This window comes from Carassius auratus, unplaced genomic scaffold (genome assembly GCF_003368295.1).
Source record: "Carassius auratus strain Wakin unplaced genomic scaffold, ASM336829v1 scaf_tig00032156, whole genome shotgun sequence".
Lineage (NCBI taxonomy): Eukaryota > Metazoa > Chordata > Actinopteri > Cypriniformes > Cyprinidae > Carassius > Carassius auratus.
Window position 1 is genome coordinate 1 of NW_020525982.1, and position 18243 is coordinate 18243.

At 36.8% G+C, this 18243-nt stretch overlaps 1 pseudogene; it reads right to left on the minus strand.

The window, feature by feature from the left end:
- Positions 1–456: 456 nt before the first annotated feature.
- The window catches only part of LOC113080838 (xaa-Pro aminopeptidase 2-like), a 52787-nt pseudogene continuing 35000 nt past the window's right edge, over positions 457–18243 (minus strand).

Here is an 18243-nt window from a genome sequence, read left to right on the forward strand (position 1 = left end):
CCAATCTAGCAGTTTGGTTTAAGGTTAACTGTGACTTGCCTGTTGTTTTTCTACACAACTTCATATTATCCAATAGTTCGATAATCATGAGACAATAGCAAGTTGGAGCTTGAGTAGATCAATTTTATATAATGATTATCTTGATTTACTCACCTTCAAGTGGTTCTGAACCTGTATGAGTTTATTTCAGCTGTTTAACACAAAATAATGTATTTTGAAAGAACGCTGGCAACCAAACAGTTGATGGCATCCACAGACTTCCATAGTATTTTTTCCATACTTTGGAAGTCAAATGCTACTGTCAACCGTTTAGTAACCAACATTCTTCAAAAGTCTTCTTTTGTGTTCAACAGCTGAAATAAACTCATACAGATTTGAAACCTGTAGGACGGTGCTTAAATGACAGCATTTTCATTTTTAACAAACTCCTCACTTACGTTTTCATCCAGTGTAGGTTCAGAGCTCACTACGGGTGACGACGGCTTTGGCTTCATAAAGTCTTTGAAGCTGCTGGACCTTTGCAGAGTCCAGCTGTGAACACAGAACAGTTTCTCATCAGAGTCTAATTAAAGTTTACAGTACTGTACGGTATTCAGATAGATAGATAGGATTATTGTTCATGATTCCTGACCCAGTTGGCCTTTTGGCTGAATGCAGAGTCATCCAGCATTATGCTGATGAAATTTTATCTCTATGCGTCATGAACAAATCCAGTTCACTTTAACTGACAGCTCATGTTATAATGGCCATTTAATGTTATTGCAATTCCACAAGCATATATCCTGATCAATATTTGGAGGCATTATTAGGCCTCTGGAGCAACACATGAGCAGAAGAAACAACATGATCCTTTTCAGATCCATGGACCAGATGAAATTATAAGCATGGATAACACTTCATAGGCTTTCACAGATAGGATAATGTGTTAGTGACACTTTACATAAGGTCTCAGTGTAACTGATTACAAAAACAATGTGTCAGTATAATCTTTCTACAACAAAGGGCTTTCTGCCCTGGTTTGTGCGCCCGCTGATCTACAGTTTATGATTAAAGTCACTGTAAAAGACAATATATTGCAAAGTATGACTTGTTTGAATAGAACCAGACAAGATTCATTCAAGAATAAAACACTTTTTTGAATTAATGTTTGTCATTCAGTGTGGGTTTTGTGGGCTGTTGTGCATCTCTGTTCCAATTTGACTTTTTTTCTCTCTCTTATCTAAACCTTTCGCTGTGCTGCTTTTCTTCAACTCAGGAAGTGGGTATGTCACAGTCATCATGCAGCCAATCCCTGCAGAGCTGTGCACTATCTAGACAACACACAACAGACTGCAATCTGCTGAGACAACTAAATGCAGAGAGATTGTTCAAAAATCATACTAAACGAAAAGTCCCACTGTTAAACTATCATTGCACAAATCATTCTCATTTGGAAACCTTCCACATAAATTTCTCCAACACAGTGACAACATTCTGCATCATCATGAGATGGTGAAATTACATTTCTGATAGATCTCGACTGAAATGATTACGCATAATCTAAACCATGGCCAAAGAGGAAACTGGAACATTTTAGGTGATGTGCAAAAGCTATTTTCATTTACGTGGTACTGAGCGGGCACCTCTATGGTACATCCTGTATTCTGGATAAGGATATGAGAAAGGCATTGGTGTAAAACATATAAATAAAAGACAGCAAAATTAACCTTGATGCACAGCAGCAAGATTTTCAGTTCTCACTTTGCTTGGGTTCCGGGCCTTTACCAAAGCACATGCAGTTTCACAGAGGAGAAATATCGAAAACTGTTGGCTGTCACACGCAAGATGAACCAAATCAAATGGAAAATAAGAGTAATGCTGTAGAACAGTTAACCGCTGATTGCTGTGATGACCTACGTAAATCTCACTTTGAATTGAGGAGCTTTGGTTGCTTTGCTCTGATGATGTATGAACTGTTTCAGGATGTGTGGTACGGTCTGCTGTATCTCTACAGGAACTGCTGCACAGCCATGCATTTCACCCAGAACAATCATAGAGTTTCAGTTCTTACCGGTCTCAAGTCAAAACTACATATTACAATAGGACTATTATTAATGCAGATGAATGGAAACACTTGAAAAAGCTTCTCAAAGTAGTGTTGTTAAGCAGTTAGCAACAAAACCACATGTTCTGCATAATGTGTTTGTGTCATTTACCATGTGCTTTTTAAACAGTTTATTACGTGTGTGTGCTCCCTTGGATTAAAGACGCTCTAGAATGAAATCTTCAAGAGCATAATTTCTACTCTTGCTTAAACTCTTCAAAACAGGGCCACACAGGCATTAAGACACAAACTCCTACCTTCTTCTTTTGCACCTGGCCCTGTTCTTTTTCAGATGCATTGGATGGTTTCCGTCGTAACATGTTGATCCTGTAGTGGGTGGGCAATATTCTCCTGAGGACCACGACTATAGCTGTGGCAGTATGACACTTGGTTGTGCTAAACGAACTGTCAGTCTCACTGCCAAGGTGCCACTCACAAAGAGACAAAAGCCACCAGAGGAGGAAGAGGCAGAAGAAAAGTTCTTCTCTGATCGCAGGAGTAGAGAACTAAATGCTTGAGGAAGTAAGTCACATGACTAGACAGGAACTTCTTTTTTAGGAGGTGGTTTTGGTTGAAATGGTTCATATCAGATAAAAACCAAACCATAGATAAAAAGATAATAAAAAAAAAGACCAGATATATTCAGTCATACAGAACATCCTCACCCTGAAGATTTGTCATGGAGTTCAGAACATGATGAATTATTATTATTTGTTATATAATATTATTATTTAATTTATTATTTCTTGAGTTAAACATTCAGTCTCTGACTCTAAATAGTTTGAATACTTGAATAGTTTAATATTCTAATATTTTTAAATCAAGTACATTTTTAATCCATTTATTCACACCCTGTATATTAATTATACATTAGTTAAAAACATATAATAAAAACATTAACCTTTTCTAATGCTTAGAAATATTGCATATAAACATAAACAATATATATTTTTTTTCAATAAATAATTAAAATGTTTAATTTAGAATATTTAAATGAACATTTAAATACATATTTAATTCATATTAATATAAATAAATATATTAAAATGAAAACCATTTAATGCAGAACATTTAAATACTCTAATTCTAAGTAATAGTAATCAAAAGTTCTACTCTAATAGTACTTAGAAATGTATAAATATATAAAAAAAAAAAAGATTACTAATTATTACTAACAATTATTACTAATTACCAATTAATTATTACTATCTATCTCTCTTATTATTATTATTATTTCATATATTACATGGAAACTAACATTCACGATCATGATGCCTCTGAGTCCTGAGACCTTTTGCATGTAAGTTCAGCCAGCTGGTACAGATCACAGAGGAAGTGGTGTGTATGAGTTGTCAGAGTTATTTTTATATTTATTTTTACACCACATGGCAAGATGCCTGACAAAAATAAGCATGTCATAAAGTATGAAATGTTTAGGTCAAATAGGCCGGTGCTTACAGCACATACAAGCTGTAAGTAACATGTAATACATGACTTTAGACAAAAACAGTCTTTTCTGTTGTACAGCCAGCGGTCAAGTACAATGACAACTTTAATGAAGTCATTGTTTTCAAAACCTCCTGTTGCTGCAGTTCCTCTTTATTGTAAGGTCAGAGCCTCAGCAAAGAAACAAACAACAAATATACAGAATCACACCAATCAGTCCTTTTTTTGAAAAGATAAGAAACAACGTTGAAAGTTGTTTTGAGCTGGAGGAGAACAGTCAAACAAAGAAGCGCAGAGAGAGAGCATGAGTGAGTGAGCGGACGTCAGAAACCACACTCACACCTTACTGCGGTTCTGACGGAACTGTTGCCAAGCAACAGCACCTCTGCAGACATGAGACATGCAGCAGTGCTGCTGACAGCACCTCGCTTCAGGCCTGTGACCATTAAAGGGGATTGTAAGCTGGTTCTCAGAAAGCACTGTTAAGATGTGCGTCTGCTTTGATATATGTGTGAAAGATGTCATGTCAGTTTCAGTGCCCTAAACCATGTCCGGCCCTAAAACCAACACACCCAACAGCCAATCACACATTGGGCCAATATTTTAGAAAGGATTGGTCACAAGTAATTTTTACACGCAAAAAATATGGAATTCATGGAAAGCATGATTAAATTTTTTTAATGATTGCTGACAGTTTGTAATGAAATGTATACTATTAATTATGACGTCTGACATATTAATGGCAATGAATGTGAATTTCAGAAAATTTGCAGTTTGGAGTTTAGAGGCAAATTGTTTTACTGAGCTAGTTTAATTACTGAAGTTGTTACCTCCACATAAAATCTTACAATCAAAAATATTTTGATATATATGAGCTTTTTTCAAAACATATCACGCAGGTAATGCCAGGGCCATCTCTAGACCTATTTTAGGAAATTAGGAAATATTGCACTGTGTGTAAATTATAATTGATAAATCCTTATGTCAATGGGATTATTAATGTATACTGTCCTAAAAATCATTTTCGTTTGGTGGGTTTGCAAAAAAGTCTGAAATGGTTTGTAATTCAGTTGATTTATTCACTCATGCACTGGATCGTTTCACATTGCAATAGGAATGGGATAAAGGATAAGGAAAGTTCAGCCCAGCTGACAAAAAATTCAGATCCAGTTTTGTCTTTACATTTTTATGCGTGTTCATCATGTGCTTTCATGCCTTGCAAACTTATATATTTTTATATATAGTTATACATTTGATTTTCTCTGATGCATCACTGAGAATGGGCTAAATGTAAACCACTCAATGCTGTGCATTGCACTGTATGCAAAAGTGTCTATGAATGTCCTTATAGCTGGCGTTATAATTTTTTTGGTGTCATAAGGTGTTATGTTGAGGAGGTGTTGATGGTGTCTGGATAGTATTTTCACTCAGTAGAGTGAACTCTGTTTGTCATCTACTATTGTGACTTAAGTATGAAATCATTAATAAATATATAAAATAAAAAATTTAATATTCACTTATTACCAAAGTTCTCTATATTTTCTTGAAGATCATTAGACTGTTATTCTGCCTTAGAAGGCTGTCTGAAATCTGTTTTGTGAGGTATCTTCACATGCAAATGCTGCCTGAAAAGTCATTGCCTGATAGCCCGCCTAAGATTTCAGACGCAGTCATAGACGAACCAAAGTAGTGGAGATACTGTAGTAATCTTACTTTAGTAATCTAGAAATCAACAATGATTGTCAATACAATACAAACAATGCAATGCATCATTTTTAAAACTAAATACTGTCTTTTTTAATGAAACGTATAAACGTTTGTCATAGAATACATTATAAAATACAAACACAAGTTCAAACATAGGACAAATCCTAATTAGATGGTAAATCCACCGAAAATGGCTTAAAAAAATTCCAGAAAAAAAGAGAAAAAATAGAAGAGAAAGAAAGAACACTGTATATTATAGACAACTTAACATTGAAGCTTTTCTGTTTGTACCTGAAAGTGAGTTTGTCACCTCGGCCCACAATAAGAGCAGAGGCTGTACTGAACGCTGTGAAGTGGGTTATGCTCTTCAGTGGTTGTTTTACAGCAGATTATGCAGGAAAACAGAGGGCAGCATTGTTACTAAGAGTGTGACTGAGGAGAGGACAGCTGAAGCTCCAGCACTAAGGAAGGGTGCTGTATGCTTCACCTTCCAGTCATACCCTCTCCAGCTCGGGACCCACCACGCTCCGGATGCTCTCATAGTATCTGTTGAGCCAGTGCACCTACAAGACAACACATAAAATGCTGTCAGACAGAGATGCAATCAGCACTGCTAGCCATAGCTGAGATCAGTAAGCTATTCCTGTTTCGTCATAAATGAAAACAAGGCCATTTTCAGACGTGTGCTAAGCCAATGTACCTTTGTAGTAACTGGAACAGTGACAGCAATGTCATCTATCCTTAAACTAAAGTCACTCTCCTTGTAAGAACCAGGTTCTACGGGAGAGTTTGTCAGTTTATAACCGTAATTATCACTAAGTCAATCATTATCATAATCATAAATGATTCCTCACCAATTGATGAAAAAATAAAAATAAATAAAAATAATATATATATATATATATATATATATATATATATATATATATATAGGATGGGAATAAAGACACATTAAAGGTGAGCACTTGGCAGGTTTTGTGAAGGTATCTGTGAAAAGTCTGCTGTGGATATGGCGCCCTCTTGTGGAAGTATCATGGCATGGTTGCTTGAAGGGATAATGTGATTGAATATTAGGAGATCATCATCTCTAGGAAAGACGCTTCTTGAAATCTCAAAATTTCCCATGAGCACTCTTGTGTAGGCCTCCTATTAGAGTGAGAAATAGAGAAAAACAGTTTTCTTTTCAGTATAAGCATCCTATTACACTCTGCATCATCAATAACTTCCTATGAATTTCATTCAGTACCTTCTGAAAGTCAGTCGGTTTACCCCTGTGCACAGTGCGCGTTATATCAGTAGTACCATCCCTGTAACATTGAATTAGGGGGTTTAGGTAACATAAATCAGGAAGAATGCATGCATGAGCTTGGCCATGTATTATTTTTGTTTTGAACACAAAAATAACTATGCACTATTATTACTCTGAAACTCACAGGTTCTGTCTTCCAGAGTCCAAAGGATACATCTCATCCACTGACAGCTTCCTTGCAGTTTCATTAGATGGACTAATAAATAACAGCCCTCTGCTGTTCTTCTGTTTGCTGCCAAACAGCAAAGGGTTTGTGGTTCTCAAGAAAAAGGAAGTTTACACAAGTAAATCATCTTCCGTATTAACATCCTTGATGTACTAACATGTTCTAATTGTGGAAATGATGTTATTCGAATCATGCAAGGTTAGAAAGATGGCTAATATAGAGTTCTAGAGTCTGTTTTTTTAAAGTAAATATTTCATTGATTTCTCCATATGTAAACTAATATTTAGCCATAATGGACCAACTACTCATTTTTCATTAAAAAAAGTTTCATTATTATTATTATTTGTTTCTTAGGTATTACATACTCTTGCACTTTTCTTTCTTATATTTTCACACTTTTTTGCTCTCAATAAGAATTTGTAATGTACTGACTGATCTTGGAGCTGGTTTTCAAATATTATCTAATAGTACATATACTCTTGGAACCGCAGGTCTTCAAAAAAAAAAAAAAAAACTTGATATAATCACTGTCAGTAGAATGTGTTTATCAGTGATGAGGGTTTAGCTTCACAGTTCTGTACCTGTGACACTGATCGACAAAATGTGCTGCTGTGAGCTCGGTCTCTGTCTCTTCTGGAGCTTTCTTCTCAAGCCATACCAGCAGCTGCATGACTGCGACTGCATCCCTAAGCTCTGGGAGAGAGGATGCTCAGCCATCATTGCGGATAAGAACAAAATCACTTGCTTGAGACCAGACGAATGCCAGACGGAGGCGATTAATTGTAAGCATTCAACTGAGGTATAAAAAAACAGAACTAAGATGTTTGTCCATGCATGTTGCATGTTGCAAATGCAGTTGTTTTCAATTCTCACTCTGCAAAAAATGTCAACAGAACACTGAATACAACAAACACCATCAGTAATAAAAGGTCCCAATATGTCTGATAGAGGTTTTAGGATAAGGGGCATTTCGACATTGATTCAGCAACATTTAGCTGCAATGAATGTCTGTCTGGCCTCTCAATGTGGCTTTATGATGTGATAAGGTGGCCCTCAATCTTTACAATTAAATTACGATAATACAACACAAGTATCAGTCAACAGTGTCCATCACGGTTATGACTGTTTACAAAAGTCATTTGGGGAGAAGACTGTGTGTGTGTCCTCTTACAGTACATGAGAAATTTAATTAAGTTGTCTCTAATGTAATGGTCACATTGTATTTATTTACATATCTGTCAATAATATAATTTTATTTCAGAGAGACCTGGAAGGGCAAAATAAAGTAGCTGAAATAGCTGTGTAGTGTGTCAAAAATAAAAATGGGTCCACCAATTATAGCAATCTAATTTTGTCACATGGTGTTATGTGCATGATGCAGATGTACGTAACTAAACATTTTTGACAGATGCAAGAACATAGGCTTGTTTGCTGTCTCCTAGATTACAGTTACATATTTACATTTATGTTTTCAGCCTTTAAAAAGCCATATGGGAAAAATAAACTATAGGCTACAGTACTATTTAAGAATTAAGCAAAAAATGAGAATCAGTTATTAACTCTCGAGGGGCTTGACTGAAACCATCTCAGCCATAATCAGCAATCAGACAGTTTAAGACTTTTTATTTGAGCATCCAAGCTTTCATACACATACAAATAGTCTATATTTTGGATCCAGGTCATACCTCAGCAGTGATGAGCTCATACGGGGCTTGGTTGGTGTCCTCTGTACCCACCCACACCTTCACGTTGAGTCTCTGTAGATAGGACTGCAGCTACGAGCGCACAGAGCTGTACTCAAGCAGCTGCACACAATAGGAATGGTAGAATGAAGTGTTCAGGTACACCTTCAACTCTTCTGTTTTTCATTCAATGTGCACAAAGAGCCTGGTGAAGGAGGTTACAGTAGTTAGAAACTGTACAGCAAACCAACTAAGCATAGTGCTATTAATATGAAACAGAGGAACCTGCCATATCGCATCCCTTGATAGCAGAGTGTAAGACTAGAAGAATGAATTAAAAGGGATGTTGGTTGCCTCGTAGATTAAACAGGCCTGAAAATAGGGACGCAAACTCAAATGCTTGGCCTGACTAGAGTTTTACAGAATAATTCAGAGGAAATCTCCTGCATGAGATGGCTTTGTGTTGTGCTGTTTTGTGCTTACATGCGGTCTTGTCCAGAGCTGAAAGCAGCACAGTGGTGGGCTTGTATGGATTGTCTCTTATCTGGGTTCGTATATGATCTATTTTCATTGGCTAGGTCCTCTCTGAACATCCGAACAAACACACACAGGCACAATGTTAACTTTAATTACATCAAAACCTTAAAGAAACAGTTCACCCCAAAATTAGAATTCTGTACCATTTACTAACCCTTGGGATCTGACTGTGGCACAGTCACTAACCCTTCGGTCACTCTTTTCCATGCAATTACAATAAAAGGGACCATAGAAGTAGAGACGATTGATTTTAGTAAAATCTATTCAGTGAATCACTCATCCACTTCACCAAAATGATTGAATACATTTTTGAATATTGGTTTAAAGGATTCATTAATTTGGCTCTCAAGTTCACCACGTTGACTCAACAATTAGTCTTAGCAAGAAAATTATTAGTAAACCATACTGAAAGGTTTGATATGTTCCTCACACAAAGTTATCATATGAATTCAGAAACTTGTAAGCACTGATTTTAAGATTCTTTTTTGAATCTTTTTTGAGGCTTAAAAGCCTCTTTTATGGAAAAGAGCAATAAGCAGAGAATTTCTCCTTTTATGTCCCACAGAAAAAAAAAACATGAAGTTTTTTTTTTTTTAGGTTGACTATTGCTTTATTCAGTCCTCACTGACTTTATATTGGCACCAGAATCAACTATTATATCCCCTCTATCAACTGTGATTACTGTAAGTTATATCACTAATCATTAAAAGATTAAATAAAAGCTTTAGTCTGATGGCATCATCTTATGTTCCTCTGCCCTATTAGCTTGGTACTTATCAGTCAAGGGATGCTGATAAGACATGCACACACCGATGACACTGTCAGGTAAATGTTTGGGGTTGTCAGGAGGCAGAGGAGGTCGATCTGTCCATATTTTTATCCGCCAGGTTATCAGGAATAGACTTCAGGATCCAGCCCGCTGGAGCCAGGTTGGTGTTGTAGACGTCAAATATGGCTGAAGCAGCAAAGAGTGGTGACCACATGATTCACGAATGATTTGGATAATCTTTAATTTGTTTCTCATGTGATGCATGCAAAAGTTTGCAAAAAGTAGAAAAAAAACATTTTAACATATTTTTGAAAGAAGTCTCTTATAAGTCTGCATTTATTTGATGAAAAATATAGTAAATATATAAGGGATATTGTGAAATATTATACAATTTAAAATAAATGTTTTCCAATTTAATACATTTAATCAGCAGTTTTTTATTTCACAATTATTTGATGGATAGAAAGTTCAAAGTATTTTATTAGCTCTGTTTGCTCATCTGCAGAGAAGAGGAATAGGTCAAAGCCCACCTGACTTCCCTCATGGATCTCTAAGATTAGCCAGTTGGTAAAGCTGCAAACGGAGGCTGTGATCCAGTAGAGTTAGACCAGAATAGTGCTAAAGACTCAAATGAACAACAGACAAATAAGGGGAAAATAAAATAATTCTACACGACAATCAATGGAATAGCATTTTTCAATGTCCTTTGAATATGTCTTTTAATACATTAATTCACCCACGTTCAACTTCACTTAGACAGGTTTACATTTACTGCACATTACATTTAGTCATTTTAGCAGATGCTATTATCCAAAGCGACTTACAAATGAGGACAATGGAAGCAATCAAAATCAAAGTGCTATAACAAGCCTTAGTTTAGTTAGCTTAACACAGTACATGTAGCAAGGTTTTTGTTGTTGTTGTTGTTTTTTTAATTATAGAATAAATAAAAAGAAAACAGCCGGAATAGAAAAAGAATAGAGCAAGCTTTTTTTGTTTTTTTAAGAAAACAAGCAGTTAGTAAATGTATAGAGTGCAAGTCTAAAAGGGGCAATATTTTTTTTAAAGAATAGAATTAGAATAGAGAGTGCTAGAGTTCGAAGGTCAAATAAAGACAGAAAAAATGTGTTTTTTAGCCGATTCTTGAAGCTGCTCAGATTGAGTTGGGCAGGCCATTCCACCAGGAGGGAACATTTAATTCAAAAGTCTGTGGGATGGCACAATACATTTTAGAATATTAATTAACTCGTCACCATCTCGCTCTAGCTCCCAGTTAAAGTCAATTTGTCTCTCTGCCTGAATCCAGTAGCGGCTATCGGTCCACAAAACTGCCTTGTTTTGAGTAATTACTGGGGTTCCTAGAAATTAGAAACAGACTTTTGTTCGGTATAACAGAAGACAGAAGTGGGCCGTTTGTCAAGGACCAAAGAAGTGACAAACATAATGTGACTGAGAATGATGCATGGTGATACAGCAATACTATGATCAGTTGGCTGTAAAACACATGCAGGGCCAGTGAAGCCAGACATCCAGGCCAACCTCGCATCTATTGGGGCAATGTACTCACTCTGCCAATAAAACCACAGTCAGTTACTGTCACAAAGGTAATGTCTGAGAAAAAAGAAGACTCACAGATAACACACACACACACACACACAAACTCTCTGAGCTAAGAATGGGTCTTAAAATATGAACAGAGTAAGGATAGAAGAATAGAATACCGGAGGAATTGCAGAACAGTTCCTGTCACTGCCTGACCCTTCCTCAGACCACGTGATGACACAAGAAGAGACACATGCAGGACAACAGTCACTGTTTTAAACTCACTGTCAGCACATGTGGTGAACAAAAGTCAGCAACTGTGGTTAAACGTATGCCTTTATAATTCAAGGTGACAATGTTTCAATGTCAATATGATTGAAACAGTAAAGCAACACAACAGCTGCGTTACAACTCACAAACATGCATTAAATCTCAAAAACCACAATGTAAGCAAGCCAAATAGTAAGCAAACCATATACCGTATTTTCCGGACTATAAGACGCACTTTTTTTCATAGTTTGGCAGGTCCTGCGACTTATAGTCAGGTGCGACTTTAATTGGACATGAACCAAGAGAAATTAACTAAGAGAAATGAACCAAGAGAAAACATTACCGTCTCCAGCCGCGAGAGGGCGCTTTATGCTGCTTAGTGTTCCTTTAGCATACACTGAACACATAGAGCGCCCTATCGTGGCTCTAGAGGGTAATGTTTTCACTTGGTTTTTGGTTCTAAATAAATGCGACTAATAGTCCAGTGCGACTTATATGTGTTTTTTCCTAATCATGATGTATTTTTGGGCTGATGCGACTTATACTCAGGTGCGACTTATATGGCGAAAAATATGGTATATACAATTTTATAAATAAAAATTGTATAATAATAATAATCATATGTAAAAATTTGTTTTACAGTTAGAGTGAGATAACAAATGGCATTTTATAGCAGAATTCATTTTTAGGCTAATGACATGCAAATATATTTCTAACACACATAAACCAAATACTCATGACACAACAACAGATGGTGAACAGAAATGTTGCCTTATTGAAAGCCTTACTCATACAGTGCATGATTGTCACATAGTTACACCACACTATCAAGACTAAATCACCATCATTTACACATTTTTTTGTTGTTGTTACCTTCAAGAACCACAAGACACACAGCCAGTATCCAGTCTGAGGAGCTCATTTCAGACCGTCTGCTGTGACAGCGGGGCACGAGTGTTTCTGTCTTTTGAGTCTGTGCGTGTGTGTGTGTAAAAGTGTGTGTATGACCTATCTGAAACTACATGCATTACCAGAGGCGTCCTAACCAGCTTCATATGCAATAGCTTAGGAGAAGGAACTTTCCCTGTGACTCTAAACTTTACTACTGTAATAAAAGAACAGTGTCTCTCCCTATGTCCTTCTTTAATGTGCAGTGCATTTACAGAGGCATAGTGAAGCAATTGCAGGTCACACAGTAAATTATAGTCAATGTCTCCTGTTACATATGTACTGTAGACTAGTATGATCCTGAAGTGCACTTCAATACCCTCTTCTAACAACATCAGTCTGTCTTTCAATGCCAGGAAGTTTTGCAAGAAAGATTTTATTGCACAAACACTTCATGAAAGTTCATAGTTCAACCAAAAATGAAAACTCATCATTTACTCATCCTGATGCTGTTACATATCTTTCTTTGTTCTTTGGACCAGATGTTTGGCTGAACATACAGACTGCTCTTCTCTATACAATGGATCTATACAATGTCCTGGATCGACATTACTGTGTCCCAAAATATAGACCTATCCCTTCCCCTTAACCTAACCCTGCTCATAATTTTTTTCCTAATATCAGATGGAAATGAATAACAAGGGTTTAGAAGCTAGCTGTAAGCCTAAAACTGACATTTCTTGAAAACATATTCCTCAATTCTGATTGGTTGATTGGAATGTTGACGATGTTGATCCAGGAACTTTTACTTGGTGAAATCATGTTCACCCAATCCAACAGAAAAGAACTTTGAGTTCATCTCTAATAAACAATAAGAAGCTCAGCTAAATGAAATAATACTGCATGTCACTTGATTGTTATATGAAGACAACTGTCTAGACAGAAATAATGACTGTGCCACAGTCAGATCCCAGTGAACAGCTGAGATGCACGTCTGGCCGTTCCTCTGCCACCAGACTCATTACTGCATAGCAACAGTGTCATTTGCAGACTAGGAGGAGATTTACCTCTTTACTGAGATGTTGTCTTCTTATGAGCAGATTACTACATGCAAAATCTCAACACTCAAGTGTTCAGAAAGTTTGAAATCAAAATCAGCACTTTTTTATTTTAATAGTGAGCACTGCTGCTCTTATTTTGAATTATTCATATCTCATTTCTATCGTTGGAATAGATAATCTTTATTGATGAGATAAAAACTCTTCCTCAGAAATATATTTCTTTTTCCAGTGAAATCACACATCAGTAACAACATAAAAATATTGCAACAAACCATAAAACCCAGCAAAAGCTTGTTACTAATTAACACAAGAACCCACAATCAGCGATGACAAGATAAAACCGCAGGCCCAACGATTCATTGCTCCATCATCAGGGGCATCTTCTGAGGAAATTTCCATAAGAACAAAGACAGACACTGTTTGTTACAAAATAGACATCCAGAGCTTAATGCTCGTCACATGCAAGTGTTACTAATCCACCAATAGGGGGCAGGGCTGCTCCATTAGTTTTAGTTTTAGTTTTTTCTAGCTGTAATGAACTAACTTAATATAGAGGGAAATATTATACAGCATAAATGCCACTGATTATATTATTTACAATTATATGGAACCCTTAAACATAGAATCAGAGCAGGAACATGCTTTTCTCTCTCTCTCTTTTTTATTTTTATTTTTTGTTGTAATGCAACTGGGAATAAATTAATAATAGTGATATGAATACATGATTGATTCAATTAATCCAAGCAATTAAAGCCAGGAAACATATAAAATTAATAAGAAGCTAGACGCAAATAAATCATACATTCACATACTAAAATGCCTCAGTACTTTTTTTTTTGTCAACCAGATTTAATTAGCCTGGTTGACAATTTCCTGTGGCTGCTTATTTACATAAACACAAGCATATGCGATTGCACATACTTTATGCAATATTTTATTCAATTGCACCCTTATTTACAAGCACGCAAACACACAGACAGAATTATGTCCTGTGCACATTAAGTATGTAGATTTGTATGGTCACATGCCAGCGAATCCTCCCCTGAATCCTGTGGTTGTCTTCATAATTTGCTCAAATGAGCACAGTGCTCAAAGTTATAGATAGATATTAATAAATGGTAGCCCTGGCAACCGTTCCCTGGTAATGTGGAGCAGCACAGGGAGCTACAAGCAATACCTCCACTGACACAGAGCAGCAGAGCTCAGATGGCCTTGCACTCACATCCATAGATCACTGATCTCAGATCAGTTCTGAGAGCAGCCCAGTGCATATGTGCCACACACTACATATCCAACTGTACCCACTGTCATCTGTGACTCAGGTAATGCAGCAGTCTCATTTGATATGTGTGCCAGTTAAGACCATCACTACTAAAGTATCTATGGTGTTAAATTTAGTGGATTGTTGAGGTTAGGTGCTTTTACTTTCCTGTGTAATCAGACAGGATTGTTTAATGTTTCCCATGATAATGACTGTGTCCCTTACTTGCTCACTGTTAGTCTCACGCAGTCAATCATTATCTATAATGTGACTACAGCAGTTACTGTTAAATGCCTAGAGGTGCTGGTACATAAATCATAGATATCAATGCTAGTAGAGACCAAGGACACACAGCATGTGTTGTCCACTTGAAATATGTCATGCGGTGAAAAAGAGAGAAAGATAGACAGAGGAAAAGAATGTGCCTACAGAAACAATGTGAAGTGTGCAGAAGAAATCCTTGAGGAGTAACATATACAGTATGACTATGAAGCCTCAGAAGGTTGTGAGCTGTGTCACATAATACAGTCTATCGCTCAACTTCAATCCACAGTCTCTGAGCAGAGAAAACAGAACCCATTGCACTACACAGCCCCTTTTGTCAACACAGACAATTTTAAGTCCCAAAGTCACAGACTATGAACAGAACAGTTTCCCTTTAGATTAGATCGATTACTGTGTTTTTGGCATAGACACGCAGACATTTCTCTTTCAGAATGGTAATTTCTGCAAACTTTGCAAAGTGTGCCAGATTAAAAACAGGTGGAGGTTTCGTGAAGTTTGCAGCACGTTTGAAGTCAGCTTTTAACATCCAATTCCAAACACTGCGAGGACATTTTTTGTCACTGTGAGTGAAATGCTCTTTGAATGTTCTTGTAATATACAATGTATCATGCAGTATACAGTTTTCAAAGCTACAAATGGACGTAATGAAAGTTGAAATCATCACGTGCTGCAATAAACCAGACTGTGATGAAAGGAGACAGGAACGTAAAGACAACACATGGAACGGATCACGAAACCGGATGCATGTCATCAGAGTGATCTCATTGACAAGTCAAGCAAATTATATATGTTATGCTTACTGACATATTAGAAACGAATTATGCGAACCGCACGTTTATTCAGTCATTAGATCCGCCCATTAATCTAATGGATATTCCTGGGACTTCATCTGCCAAATAAGTGAGATAACCTCAGATTGTGGGACTTTGAAGTGAATGTGGAGTGGGGCGGGTGTGGAGAAGGTTCCAGCAAGCCATGGGAGCTGTCAGATGCTAGTCAGAGTGACTGATGATTGGAGCTGGTGTTCGATCCCGATGCTGGTCCCTGATCCGTGTAATCAGAACCTGAGAAACGGCGGGATTATACGGGTCAGACAGGGTCAGGAGAGATGGATGTTGAACTTCCCTCTCGGCTGTGCTTAGACATTCAGAGGCAGAGGAGTTTTACATAATCAGCGGGTGGTCTCCGGGGTGCTGGAGTAGTGCTGTACTAACACACACACAAGCACACACAAACAGAGTCTCACACTCCACACTTACTCAAATACACTCCATGCTGCTCGCACCAGAGGAAGAGACCCCACTGTGTGTCTACTCCTCAGAATTAATGAAGGTATGTGGAAGTGCTCTAGTTTTGAATAACAGAGAGCGCTGAGCTCAGTGCTCCTCAAAAGAGAATATGGCGCCTGAAGTCTGTTTAAATAAATGTAGGCACTGTCTGTGAAGAAGGTAAAAAGAAGAGCCTAAAACAAGTAAAACAAAAATAAAAACAGGTCAGTGAAAGGAGGTAAAAAAAATAATTTCAGATGGTCAAATGAAATGTTGTTTTTAATTTTCTAGGTTTGCAATTTTCACAAGCCTGTTATCAAACAAAAACACTGAATAATCATATTTAAAAGCAAACAATTATTTTTTTTTATTATCGATAATTTAGGTTAAAGATACAATTTATATATATATATATATATATATATATGTATATATATATATATATGAATTGAAAATGGAATCATATTTAAAGCAATTTTATTTAAATATTTAAAGTCTAATTGATGTCAATTTTAAAAACAACGTTACAGATTTTGTAATAGGGTGAAAATCATTCATAACAGAATTTTTTGTTGGTCTTTACAGTTAATTAAAATCCTTTTTACAAAAAAAAAAACTGAATAGATCAGCGTCGAAATTATGACACTGTATGATTTTATCTGTTGAATACAGTTGAGAAAGTCAAGACCTCTGAGCTGAAAGAGACCCAAATCCATTCATGATAGGTTGCATTTTATGCTTATCAAACATCTAATAGTTCTTACAAAAAAATAAATAAATGTGCCTCTAATCATTTACTAAAATATCAGGACACCACAGTATTTGGGAATGTGCCAAGTGTCTTTGATGATTTGGGGTTTGCTGGGTATTTTTATCTACTTTGTAGTAGAAGTGCAATTTATTCTCTTCCTGTGATTGGTCCATCACATTAAATCACATATGCCCTAATAAAACGTCTCTCCCTTCACTACCTTATAAATATTTATGTGAGAGAGAGAGAGGGTGAGGGGTGCTGGAAACAAAGTCAAGCCAAGGGTCTTTTGCAGAGGAAAAGGTGAAAGTGAAGTATCTATTAAAGTCTGCTCTGTTAAATATTTATGGGTCAAGAGTCGCTTTTGGAGATACCAGAAAGCACAATGACAGAGAATAACCTTCCAGACTCGCCAGATAACCTCACAAGGCCTCTGTTCCTCTCTCACACACAGAAAGACTAAAACAAGTGTGTCAAGAACACAAAGAACCAAACAACCTTTGTTAAGCTGAAACTCAGATTTTCCCTCACAAGGCCCTCACGCTATATAGAGAGAATGAGAAGCAGCTGGACAATCATCTCATTACAGTGTGTTATTTGAAAGTGGGACAAGAGAGAAAAAAGCAGATACTCATCTGTCCACTGATGAACAGAAATAGCTGGTTGACCACAGAATGTTTTTGCTGTCTTTATTGCAGTCATATATTCAGTCTGGTATGAGAGTCATCTAATGTCTCTTTCCCACAGTCCTAAATGGGCATGGTTCAAATCAACACATGTGCATCTGAATGGCTGTTTCAAAATCTAGTGAACTATCTAGAGACTATCTGAATGTAGCCCATCTCCCTGTTTTGCCCTGCAGTGGATGCTTAAGCCACATGAAAAGTGAGTCACAGGGTCTGAGACCTGTCACAGGGTCTGAGTGTTTACCAGGAGGAGGAAACGGCGCTCATTATGTTTATGAATGCGGTCAGTGTGGTTAGCTGGACATGAGGTGCGTCACTGAATATTAACCTACACCGTGGCCAAATGAAACTTTAAAGACATGCACAGATAAACACATTCAAGGACATTTATTAAGCCCTTTAACCACAAAAGGGAACAAGGTCAAGCAGAAGCTAAATTTACAAGACTGTTAATGGTTGGAACCTGCTGTGCATTAAGCCAGGACAGTACTTTTCATCGAGTGTTTATACTGATATATTCCTATACATATAC